Consider the following 12666-nt stretch of genomic DNA (forward strand, 5'->3'; position numbering starts at 1 on the left):
TCCATGAATTAGAAATGAATGAAGTATTGGTGGGAGAACTATATCACCAAATGAATTTTGTGGAAGGGTGTTTTTTTCCACTGATAGGCATTCAATCTCGAAAATCAGTTTGCCTTAGGAATCACTAAACAATTACGATGTAAGTGTACTGGAGCAAAAAATGTATGACAGCAGTCAGTGGCACTGCAGCTGCAACGACAGGGAATTGTGTTACATGTTTTAGCTCCGTCGCTCATAGCCTGAATGTCGGCTGATCAATGAACTCTTACGTTACCTGCTTCCCAACGCTTACGCAGTCTTCTGGATACTCACTGGACGCAGCTTACCGAACACCTAAATGCTTCAAGTTTTTCTCTTAAGAGAACAGGAACAAAGTATAAAAATTCGGGCTCGTCCGGGATTTGAACCCGGGACCTCTCGCACCCTAAGCGAGAATCATACCCCTAGACCAACGAGCCACCGTGGAAAGCACATTTTGCGTGATATAGAAAGCTCCTAAAGCGTGACCTACTTCCGTGCAACAGGCGGCACGCTGCTGCTGCTGCGGTCGCCAACACTGGCTGCCAACTCAGCTGCGACGGGCGACGCTACTATGGTATGTCGTACTGAGCCTGACAGTCCCTACTTCAGAGGACGAGGCATTAACCATATGACATAGCAATATTGCAGTGAAAGCCAGTCAAGTTTATCTAAACAAATAAAATATTTACAGTATGTTGTGCCCCTAAAAAGTTGCATGCTTTGTTTATCTTTCTTTCCTTCTGTTTCCTCTTCGTCATCAAGTTATACTAACCTCCGGAACGCCAAGGAATGTACACACCGTTCGTCTCCGTAGGTCGCAACGCCTGCGGTCGGCAACAACACAGCTGTTACCCTGCAAAGTTAACTGAACAATTGCCCAAGGCGGCAGAACCATGGAGGTAAAAATAAGAGGAGTTGTCATGACGTCACAAACTTGAAGCCGACCCAAGAGAAGGTCCGCCATGTTAGCTACCCCAAAACATTCGCTTCTGGTGGTTTGATTCTGTGTAGTCGTGAAGTGTTTTGATAAAAAATGCCGGGCTTGCGTCGCTCACGGGTGTACTAATCGTTCTGATTGTAGTCTAAAGTTTAAACAAATCACATTTCATTCGTAAGTGGACTTATTTAAGCGCTATTTTCTTATATATACTTGAAATTCTGATGCACTGTGAAGTTTTACAGTATGGTTTTATTTCTGTGATTTAACTTTAGATTTCTATCAATCCAAGGCGAAGAGCTGTCTGGAAGTGAGCATTACACTTGGTTTTCACTGTGTGGTTATTCTGAAGTAACTGAAAAGTCCTGGCAAGAAATATCCTGGAAATGGGGACTAATGTTTTAAAATGCAATAATTTAATATAAAACTAATGTAACTACATGTAGTTAATTAAATCTTCAGTAAAATGTGTGGAACACCTGTTACAGTGGTTAAATTATAAGTACTTAAATGGTTACATATTTGTTAAAGCAAAGTTCCCTATCGAAGTCCAGGCTTGGATCATTACATTAATCACTGTGTTGTCGTATTACCCTGTAAATTTCTGTTCTTTGCCACGCTGAATGTCATTTGGTAGGTACAATTTAAAAAGAAAGCAGATGTGGAAATTGCAATGGGCCTGACAATCTTAAATTCAGTTCTGTTCCTTCGTAATTTAACGTATTTTTCACTTTGTTGACATGACAGCTGGCTTGTTTATATCATACCCTGCATACATCTATGGGACACCAAAGGAAATAAGGCAAGTTTCTTGCAAACGTGAACTTTTAAAATTTGCATTTGACTTGAAAATGCAACGAATACAAATCGGTGCCTCTAAACTATCAATCATTGCTTTTGGAGTTCTGACTTTATCAATTATCGACACAAACACAATGAAAGTGAATAGAAATGGATTACAAAAGCACGCTTTTCATAGCACATACGTCTCTTCTCGGTTATTCTAAGTGTATAAACAAAAAGGAATTACAGTACTGAGGCAAGAAGCGTAATATTTTTACGTATTACTGTATCGAATACGCATTTAAGACCAGAAAAACGTTTGAAGTTGCGTTCCTTATGCTGTGTTGTTCACTAAAACCGAGTAACATTTACTATATAAAACAAATATCACGTGCACACGACATAAATAACGAACAAGAAGCAATTGTAAACACTCGTCTGCTAATGTTTTGGGGGATCCAAGATGGCGGCAAGCCCCGCCCACTGGCTTCAAAACAACGTGCAGCCCAAGTCTGTAGCGCCATCTCCCCTTATTCTACCTCCATGGGCAGAACCATCCAGCGTATAATGCGGTGTACCGTTTTGGAGACTGTATCCTTATTCGCACGTGACTTGTTTACTTTGGTACCTATTATAACCAAATACCACAGACAAAATAACTTATCAGGGTCCGTTTAAGTGCGATGAAAGCTGCAACTTTTTTCAAAAAAGATACTTTTTTAATATTTATAACTGAATTTATTGCTTAAAAACTTTTATCATTTGGTTTTAATAAGCACTGTACTATTGATCACTAGTTTCGGTAACAAGTACCATTTTCAAGTCGATGTAATAATACTTTGTAATAAAAACCTTTGGACGATAGATCACGTAAAACGTCATACCCAAGCTACCAGTTTTCTCGTTCAAGAAAATTTACATACAAGCCGGATGGTTTCTGCACGTTTGATGAGGTTCAGTGCCTTCCTCTGGTAATACGCACTGAATCTTTTGAGGTAAATTTTCTTGACCAAAAGAAATGTTATCTTGCATATGATGTCATGTGTTTCAAACTATCCGACCAAAATGTTTTTATTCTAGTGTATTTTTACATCGATTAGAAATTGGTTCTTCTTATAGAAAGCATTTGTCAATAAAACATTCACTAAAAGCAGCTTACAGCAGTAACACGAACTACTTCTCCACAGCTCTCATACATTTGAAGAAGTTCGTGTTACCGCTGTAAGCTGCTTTTAGTGAATAATGTTTTATTGACTACTGCTTTCTATAAGAAGAACCAATTTCTAATATATATACAGGGTGAATCACCTAAAACGTGCACCGCAGATGTTGCAGAAATGGAAACTGCTGTTGATGTGCTGTTTTCACAGAATGGACTGGTATTCAGGGGCTCGTGTTGTTAGCCAGTAAACAGACTGTAATAGTACTTACAAGGGAACCTCCCCATCGCACCCCCCTCAGATTTAGTTATAAGTTGGCACAGTGGATAGGCCTTGAAAAACTGAACACAAATCAATTGAGAAAACAGGAAGAAGTTGTGTGGAACTGTGAAAAAATAAGCAAAATATACAAACTGAGTAGTCCATGGGCAACATAGGCAACATCATGGATGGCGTAAGCTCAGGAGCGCCGTGGTCTCGTGGTAGAGTGAGCAGCTGCAGAACGAAAGGTCCTAGGTTCAAGGCTTCCCTCGAGTGAAAAGTTGACTTTCTTTATTTTTGCATAGTTATGATCTGTCCGTTCATTCATTGACGTCTCTGTTCACTGCAATAAGTTTAGTGTCTGTGATTTGCGATCGCATCGCAAAACCGTGCGATTAGTAGACGAAAGGACGTGCTCTCCAATGGGAACCGAAAACATTTGATCGCAACGTCATAGGTCAACCGATTCCTCCACAGGAAAACACGTCTGATATATTCTATACGACACTGGTGACGGCATGTGTGTCACATGACAGGAATATGTTGTCGACCCGCCTAACTTGTACACTTGGCGAATGGGTAAAAAGATTCTTCTACCTTGCCCGATTTAGGTTTTCTTGTGGATGTGATAATCACTCCCAAAAAAGTGATGAAAACACGACAGTTTGTCACATAAACTGAAAATAAAAAATTAAACTTTTCACTCGATGGAAGATTTGAACCAAGGACCTTCCGTTTCGCAGCTGCTCACGTTACCACGAGACCACGGCGCTCCTGAACTTATAGTGTCATAGATGGACTACTCAGTTTGTAAATGTGGCTTATTTTTTCACAGTTCCACACAACTTCTTCCTGTTTTCTTAATTGCTCTGTGTTCAGTTTTTCAAGGCCTATCCACTGTGCCAACTTATAACTAAATCTGAGGGGGGTGCGATGGGGAGGTTCCCTTGTTAGAAAGTATTTTTTGTGCAAACACTTTAGTTGAACAATGCCTATTGACAGTATCATAATAAAAGTGGGACAAATAAGAGTGTCCTCGGTGTTTGTTGCAGGATTCTAGTGCGAGGTGTTTACGAGATATCGTAATTTGAAAAGTTTGCACACTGACGCTTGTTTGTGTCGTTCAACCCGCCTGGCTACTAGATACGATTTTGTTACATGTACTTACAGTACTTGAGTGCATTGCGACTTGCTAGTCAGTGTGTGGCGGTCTAAACAGCAAGTCGTGAGTGGACGATGGTATTTACCAACGCAGGAAAATTGACATGCTGGTGGTGTATAGAGTACAGGAAGAATCCAGTTCGTTCTTGTCCGGTGTATGGGGCAAGATATCCTAACAGGTGTCTACCATCTCGACAATTATTTATGAACCTCCTCAACCAGTCATGTGAAAGTGATAGTGAAGTAACACCTAGACAACGTAACAGAGGGAAACAAGTGACGACAGAAGAAGGAAAATTAATGTTCTTGCAGCTGTTGCAGTAAATCCTCGCATTAGCTCCCAGGGAATCACACGAGGAAGTGCTTTGAGTCAGGACTAGGTATCACAGGATATCTTGTTGAACCCAATCCTCCGAAGCTGGTGTATGCACAATCCGCCACCTCCCTGCACGTTCATCTGTCTGTCTGAAAGGACTCGTGATCACACAAACGCCCCAAAAAGGTAGTGATAAGTTGTGCGACGTGGTTAGTGTGAGTGTAGCCGTGCTGCCTCTCGAACGTTTCTATATGCTTGGCCGTACATAAACATCATCCTGCTTTGTTCCAGACATGAATACTTCACCATTCTGCTGCTTACAGTACGCTGTGTCAATCACAAAGCGTGCAACACACAAGGAACACATTGGCACGTGGCTGGAGAAACTGTCATTCGTCAGCGACATCTACTGTGGCAACGATGCATTTCCGGACTCATGTTCACAGAACCTTTTTTACTTAATTTCTAGTCAGAGATCGGCCCCGCAATTTCTCGGTTTTATTAAGGTTCACCTTGTATGTCAAAGCGACATTTATTGTATGAACTTAGTTGCTGTTCTTTGGAATAGATATTTAAATCCCACTCCATTCAGTGTCTTGTTTCCCCTGCCATACTTTATACACCATCGACTTACTCAACGTTAACATTTTGCTTGCATGGTCCGTCATTTATTTCAACGCCGTCACCTCTTTCTTCTTCTCACTTTCAAATTTAATGATATTAACAGCGACCTGTCGTGGGTACAGCGAAGGTTTCTGCATCACTTTCCACTCTTGCGCTACAGGCAACAACGGGCTCTACTTTGTACTGTATCGTGGCTATACTTAGCTACGTGATCAAATTCACCTCCGCTGCGGCCGCGTCTGTACTTCGCTTGCCGGCCGCGGTGGTCTCGCGGTTAAAGGCGCTCAGTCCGGAACCGCGCGACTGCTACGGGCGCAGGTTCGAATCCTGCCTCGGGCATGGATGTGTGTGATGTCCTTAGGTTAGTTAGGTTTAAGTAGTTCTAAGTTCTAGGGGACTGATGACCACAGAAGTTAAGTCCCATAGTGCTCAGAGCCATTTGAACCATTTTTTTTTGTACTTCGCTTTGTCCAATAATACGCTACACATGTCGAGCAAGTCATTGAACTTGTACACACACAAACAAATACATTTACACATACTCGTGCAATATTCTTTAATAGTGTCTGTCTGCATAACCTTCCTCTCCTTTTTGAGACCCTAGATATCCACATCTGGACGGAGGCCGGATTAAGTTTTTTTCCCGAATGTCGTTGGATGCCGTCTCTATCTCGCCAGAGGACGTCGCACACTTCTCTCACTACTCACTCGTCATAGCCTCTGTTCTTTTCCTTATCTGTTCGTTCTTGATCGTGTCTCGCTCACGCACTACAAATATTGCCCTCTCTGTTATCCTTTGACGAATACGCAGTCGATCTGCGCTACTTGTTGTCTCATCGCCTTGAGCACTTATGTTGTTACTGGGAGAATGCTTTTGTCATGAACCTACTTCTTTAAATATATTTGACTTTTTTTTCGGAGAATACAACCAAGTTTCCCGAATGCCGTCCAGGTGAGGCCAGTTCCCGCATGACCTCTGCTGATTATACTTTCCAAGTTGGATTTTATTTCCTAATATGCCCACAATAAATGTATTCATTTACTATTTCCAGAGCATTGTTTTCTTTGGGGACCGTAATATTGACGGGAATCACGACTTTGGTATTTTAAGAGTTGATTTTGCTAAGGAGGATGACCATCTGCAAAGCGTAGAGGGCGAATGTTGTCCCACAACGATATTAAAAATAGGTCCCATCCCCCGTTCCGACCGAGGTTTTTGGGCGGTTCCCTTTGGTTGCAACGCAACTGTCAGAACTGAGGACCGCCTCCGAAATATTTGCAACTGGGACCCATGAGGTCCTTCGATGTAGGCTAGAGAAGATGTTGATGGACGTCGAAGAGCAAATTGGATTCTGGAAATAAGGTTCTTCTAATGATATTTTTATTTTAAGACAATTCATGGCAAAGAGATTGGAATGGAATTTGAGTAGCGATTCAGTGTTCATAGATCTCTAGAAGGCGTGTGACTCAGTACCCCTGAAGAAATTGTTTGAAGTCCAGATAGTGTGTAACATATATGTTTGCAGATGGTGTAATCAACATGTGGAATAAAATTTCATCACAGCCTTTCAAAATGGCAAAGGATTAAAATATGGATGCTGCTTGTCTCCTGTCTTATTTAAAATATACCCAAAAAAGCTTACATTAATGGAGCAGGAAATGTGCAGGAATGGACGTTGAGATAGCAAAAATCAATGCATGCACACCTCGTTCTTAGCAGATCTGGTAGTGGTGGCTAGTGCAGTGAATGGTATCTGGTTTATATGAAAATTATTAGAAGAATATGATAAGATGCAATAGAGAAATACTAGGAACCAATAGTAGATGGCAAGCACTTCAAGCTGTGTAAAAAAATTGTAGTTATTTGGGTAACATACTATCGCAAGACGGAACAAGTAATTGGGAAATACAACAACGAGTAGCCTGGGGAAAACAGCAGTCCAGGAACTAAACCGTCTGTTATGGTCGTCTAAGACAAGTTTGAGTGTGGGTGCGAGTGCAGGGAGCTTAATTGAGAAAGTAAAAACAAACAGAGTTGTAGAAATGTACAGTGTCCGAAGATCGTCTAGAATATCTCAGCGGCACTGCGTAATAAATACGATTACGGAATGACCCAGAGTCAAGAAAGCATCACAGATAGAAGAACAGCAGCTCGCCCGGTATGGACATACAATTTGAATGACGTACTAGATAATCAAAGAAGATTTTGGTGTACCACCGAAAGGAGGAGAAGAAGAAGCCCGAAGATTGCCTTATTAAATGGGGTAAATGAGGATATGAGAAAAAGAAACTTTAAGAAGACGAGGAAGCATGTGAAGATAGAAACCGATGGAGACATATGTGGGACGCGACGACAGCTGTACGAACCACACGGGGGAAGAGAGGGATCCTCTAGCCCACTGGCAGGCGGTCTCGTATTTTTTGTCTGGACGAACTCTTCGAATTTGAAATTCGATTACAGCGCGCTGTTGCACTTGTACCGAAATATGGTCTAAAAAAAAAAAAAAAAAAAAAAAAAAAAAAAAAAAAAAAAAGACGACGCACCACAAGGGAACTATCCGAATGGGGCGGAAATCTGTAGATGTGATGTACGTATACTTAGAGACATGTGATTACAATTACAGTAAAGTTGGATGGTTTATCAGAAGGGAAGAACTTCACAAATTCAGCAATTCGATAACGCGTTGGTCCACCTATGGCCCTTAAGCAAGCCGTTATTCGTCTTGGCACTGATTGACAGATTTGTTGGATTTCCTCCCTGAGAGATATCATGTCAACTTCTGTCCACTCGGCACGTTACATTCCAAAAATACGAACTAGTTGGAGGTCACTGCCCATAATGCTACAAACGTTCTCAGTTGATGAGATATCCGGCTATTTTTCTGGCCAAGGTAAGATCTGTCAAGCACGAAGACATGCTTGAGACGCTCTCGCCGTGTGCGACAGGGTACTATGTTGCTGAAATACAAACCCAGGATGGCTTGTCGGGAAGGGCAACAAAACAAGGCGTAGAATATCGTCGGTGTACTGCTGTGCTATAAGGATGCAGGTGATGAGACACAAAGGGGTCCTGCTATGAGCAGAAATGGCACCCCAGATCATCCCTTTTGGTTATGGAGTCGTGTGGAGGCCGACAGTCAGGCTGGTACCCCACCGCTGTCTGGGGCGTCTCCAGACACGTCATCGCTGGTCATCGGGGCTCAGTTCGAAGGAGAACACATCAATGAATACAAGTATACCCCAGGGTATGAGATTACTGGCCAGTTGTCTGGGGACGGCCCGAACAGTGGTGGGATACGAAGCTGACTGTCGCGCACTGTATTGCCCAACAACCAGGAGAGACTGTCTGGCGTGCCATTTCTTTTCATAGCAGGACCACTTTGGTTGTCATCCCCGACACCCTTACAGCACAACGGTATGTCAACGATAATGTAGGCCACGTTTTGTTGCCCTTCATGGCAAGCAAACTTGGGACTACATTTCAGCAAGATAACCCTCCTGGACGCGGTGTTTGTACTGCTTGTCTTCGTGCTTGCCAAACCCCACCTCGACCAACAAGGCCGCCGGATCTCTTTCCAGTTGAGAACGGTTGGAGCATTATGGGTAGGGGACTCCAGCCATCTCGCCGTTTTGACGTTCTAACGCGCCAATCGGACAGAATTTGGTACGACATCCCTGGAGGATATCAAACAGCTCTACCAGTTAATGCCAAGCCGAATAACTGTTTGCCTAAGGGCCCGAGGAAGAGCACCGCGTTACTAATTTGCTTAATTTGTGAAATTCTTTCTCTCTGCCGTATCATCCAGTTTTTCTGAAATTATAATCATTTGATTATCTGTACATGTACATCACACCTACCAATTTCAATCCTATTCGGAAAATTCCTTCGTGGGACGCTTTTATTTGCTTTGAGTGTATTTTCATTCTGGTTCAGCCATAATGTACGAAGGTAATTACATGATTTATTAATCACCTTTTTTGTGGACGAACATAAAGTGTCTATTAGGAAAATTAACCTAGAAAGTAAGTTTCCATACAGAGCCAAAAGTTAGCTGCCATACGTTGTGAAATCGAGTTCGCTTGTGTGAGAGATTTGAGACGTGTCTCTCTTATGCAAAAGTTGTTAGTTGCAGATTGCTCGCAGTATTGCCATTACAGTGGCTGATAATGTTGGTTGTGATTCCCAATCCAGCCAACTGCGAAGTTAGGTCAGTGATAACAATTGGGATCTTGTATATGTTGCGGCAATTAAAATAGGTTACCAGCTTTGTGTAGTGTATATGATCAGCTATGTCTACTGTATGATGTCCGTAGCAAGCTGTGTTGTTGGCACAGGTAATTTTGCGAATGTCAGTGACAAAGAGCGCATTTGGTGGCCGTCCGTTATTAACAGCGTCCTTGGGCCTCACAAGCAAGAACAACCGGTTGATCAGGCCTGGAGTCGCTGCATGGTCAGCGCAGGTGTGATAACCCAGGACAGTGTCAGTCCGCACACGGTTCAACTCACAACACATCTGCCGCCGAAGGATAACGCTGGAAGGTGATTGACCATCCATCCTACCGTACTAATTTAGTCCTGCCACTTTCCGCATTTTAGTTCAATACTCAGTCTTGATCGCTTTCAATACTGTGTCAATTTAACAATTTTTCTCATTTCGGATTTAAATGGGCTTCAGAATCTGTCAGATAGAATGACAGAAGTAAATAATTGTCTCACAGAACACAAAATTTAACACACATAAATGAAAGCGAAACATACCATTTTAAGTGGACGTCGATACAAAGTATCTAGGGCTCGCGTCGGTCCCAGTCCGTAGTTTTTCTGGCTACGACTAGTGTGTCAACACCCCAAGTAAACATGACTCCTACGACATGGCCGCGATACCGGTGTCAACCACTGGATTTTAACATTTTTGTGTCTTGTAATAAGAAATTCATTAGTATGTTAATTTATTCTTATTTTGCCCAAATTCAGCTTTTATATACTTTTATAAAGAACATATGCTTGTTTATATAACATTGTATCACATGTTAGAGTGGTTCCACCTTCATCTTAGTTCGTTGTATATTTCATTACGTTTAAAGATTTTGATTATTTGATAGGAAACTACTGCCTGTCTAGTACTAAAAGTTTTAGATGCGTTATTTGAAAATACTAATACCATCAACGGCAACAGTTAATTCTGCTTAAGGCAGCCCATGTCAGTAAACAGTACCACTGTCCATGGTACTATGGGGCACTGGAGGATTTGATGAGATACTGTATGTTGATGTCCTGTTAACTCTAGAACACTACAGGGGGGAAATGTTACATTGCTACTAAACCATCGTAAAGCTCACTACTCTACATTTTATTCAACCGAAGTTATTTATAGATTATGCATTAGTAAATTACCATTATCAGATCTCCAATGGTATATTATACAGGGTGAGTCTAACTATAGCACCTAGAATAACTCCGAAGAAACGTTTGTGGGACAACGGGAGCCATAATATGATGTTTCGTTTTTGTTGCTACGTGGGGTCGCGTCAGAGATATGAACTTTTTTTTTTTAATAGGATGCTGTAGTTTGTACTTATTTACTGATAGCGGCTATCGAGACGAATCCAATGATCTGTAACAGTAAGGTCTTTGAAGGTCAGCGGAGGTCACAAAGGTGGCATGAACGTCCATTTACAGAAGGTGTTATAAGTGATGACCACTGATATCAACGCAGTGCTAGAATCTTTTTATCGTGGATTGAGTTGTATTCCTTATCACCTCGGCACTTATCGAAGCACATGCTCTGCAAATTCTCTCTCATATATCGTGCAAATACACTCCTGGAAATTGAAATAAGAACACCGTGAATTCATTGTCCCAGGAAGTGGAACTTTATTGACACATTCCTGGGGTCAGATACATCACATGATCACACTGACAGAACCACAGGCACATAGACACAGGCAACAGAGCATGCACAATGTCGGCACTAGTATAGTGTATATCCACCTTTCGCAGCAATGCAGGCTGCTATTCTCCCATGGAGACGATCGTAGAGATGCTGGATGTAGTCCTGTGGAACGGCTTGCCATGCCATTTCCACCTGGCGCCTCAGTTGGACCAGCGTTCGTGCTGGACGTGCAGACCGCGTGAGACGACGCTTCATCCAGTCCCAAACATGCTCAATGGGGGACAGATCCGGAGATCTTGCTGGCCAGGGTAGTTGACTTACACCTTCTAGAGCACGTTGGGTGGCACGGGATACATGCGGACGTGCATTGTCCTGTTGGAACAGCAAGTTCCCTTGTCGGTCTAGGAATGGTAGAACGATGGGTTCGATGACGGTTTGGATGTACCGTGCACTATTCAGTGTCCCCTCGACGATCACCAGTGGTGTACGGCCAGTGTAGGAGATCGCTCCCCACACCATAATGCCGGGTGTTGGCCCTGTGTGCCTCGGTTGTATGCAGTCCTGATTGTGGCGCTCACCTGCACGGCGCCAAACACGCATACGACCATCATTGGCACCAAGGCAGAAGCGACTCTCATCGCTGAAGACGACACGTCTCCATTCGTCCCTCCATTCACGCCTGTCGCGACACCACTGGAGGCGGGCTGCACGATGTTGGGGCGTGAGCGGAAGACGGCCTAACGGTGTGCGGGACCGTAGCCCAGCTTCATGGAGACGGTTGCGAATGGTCCTCGCCGATACCCCAGGAGCAACAGTGTCCCTAATTTGCTGGGAAGTGGCGGTGCGGTCCCCTACGGCACTGCGTAGGATCCTACGGTCTTGGCGTGCATCCGTGCATCGCTGCGGTCCGGTGCCAGGTCGACGGGCACGTGCACCTTCCGCCGACCACTGGCGACAACATCGATGTACTGTGGAGACCTCACGCCCCACGTGTTGAGCAATTCGGCGGTACGTCCACCCGGCCTCCCGCATGCCCACTATACGCCCTCGCTCAAAGTCCGTCAACTGCACATACGGTTCACGTCCACGCTGTCGCGGCATGCTACCGGTGTTAAAGACTGCGATGGAGCTCCGTATGCCACGGCAAACTGGCTGACACTGACGGCGGCGGTGCACAAATGCTGCGCAGCTAGCGCCATTCGACGGCCAACACCGCGGTTCCTGGTGTGTCCGCTGTGCCGTGCGTGTGATCATTGCTTGTACAGCCCTCTCGCAGTGTCCGGAGCAAGTATGGTGGGTCTGACACACCGGTGTCATTGTGTTCTTTTTTCCATTTCCAGGAGTGTAGTAAATATTCGCCGAATACAGCGTATCCATCTAACGTGCCATTGACATGTAAACACTATTCCACTGTTTCGCAATACAACACTAATAGGAACGATAAGACCAGTATCGTCGAATCAAGCGACTGTGAACGATGTATTCCTTCGAAGAACAAGTCGATGTGCT

The 12666-nt window shown here is 43.6% G+C and overlaps 1 non-coding gene across 1 annotated transcript; it reads right to left on the minus strand.

The window, feature by feature from the left end:
• Positions 1-386: 386 nt before the first annotated feature.
• On the minus strand, positions 387-458 carry Trnap-agg. The gene has a single exon. It is a non-coding gene; the product is annotated as a tRNA-Pro (tRNA).
• Positions 459-12666: the final 12208 nt, after the last annotated feature.

This window comes from Schistocerca piceifrons, chromosome 2 (assembly GCF_021461385.2).
Source record: "Schistocerca piceifrons isolate TAMUIC-IGC-003096 chromosome 2, iqSchPice1.1, whole genome shotgun sequence".
NCBI lineage: Eukaryota > Metazoa > Arthropoda > Insecta > Orthoptera > Acrididae > Schistocerca > Schistocerca piceifrons.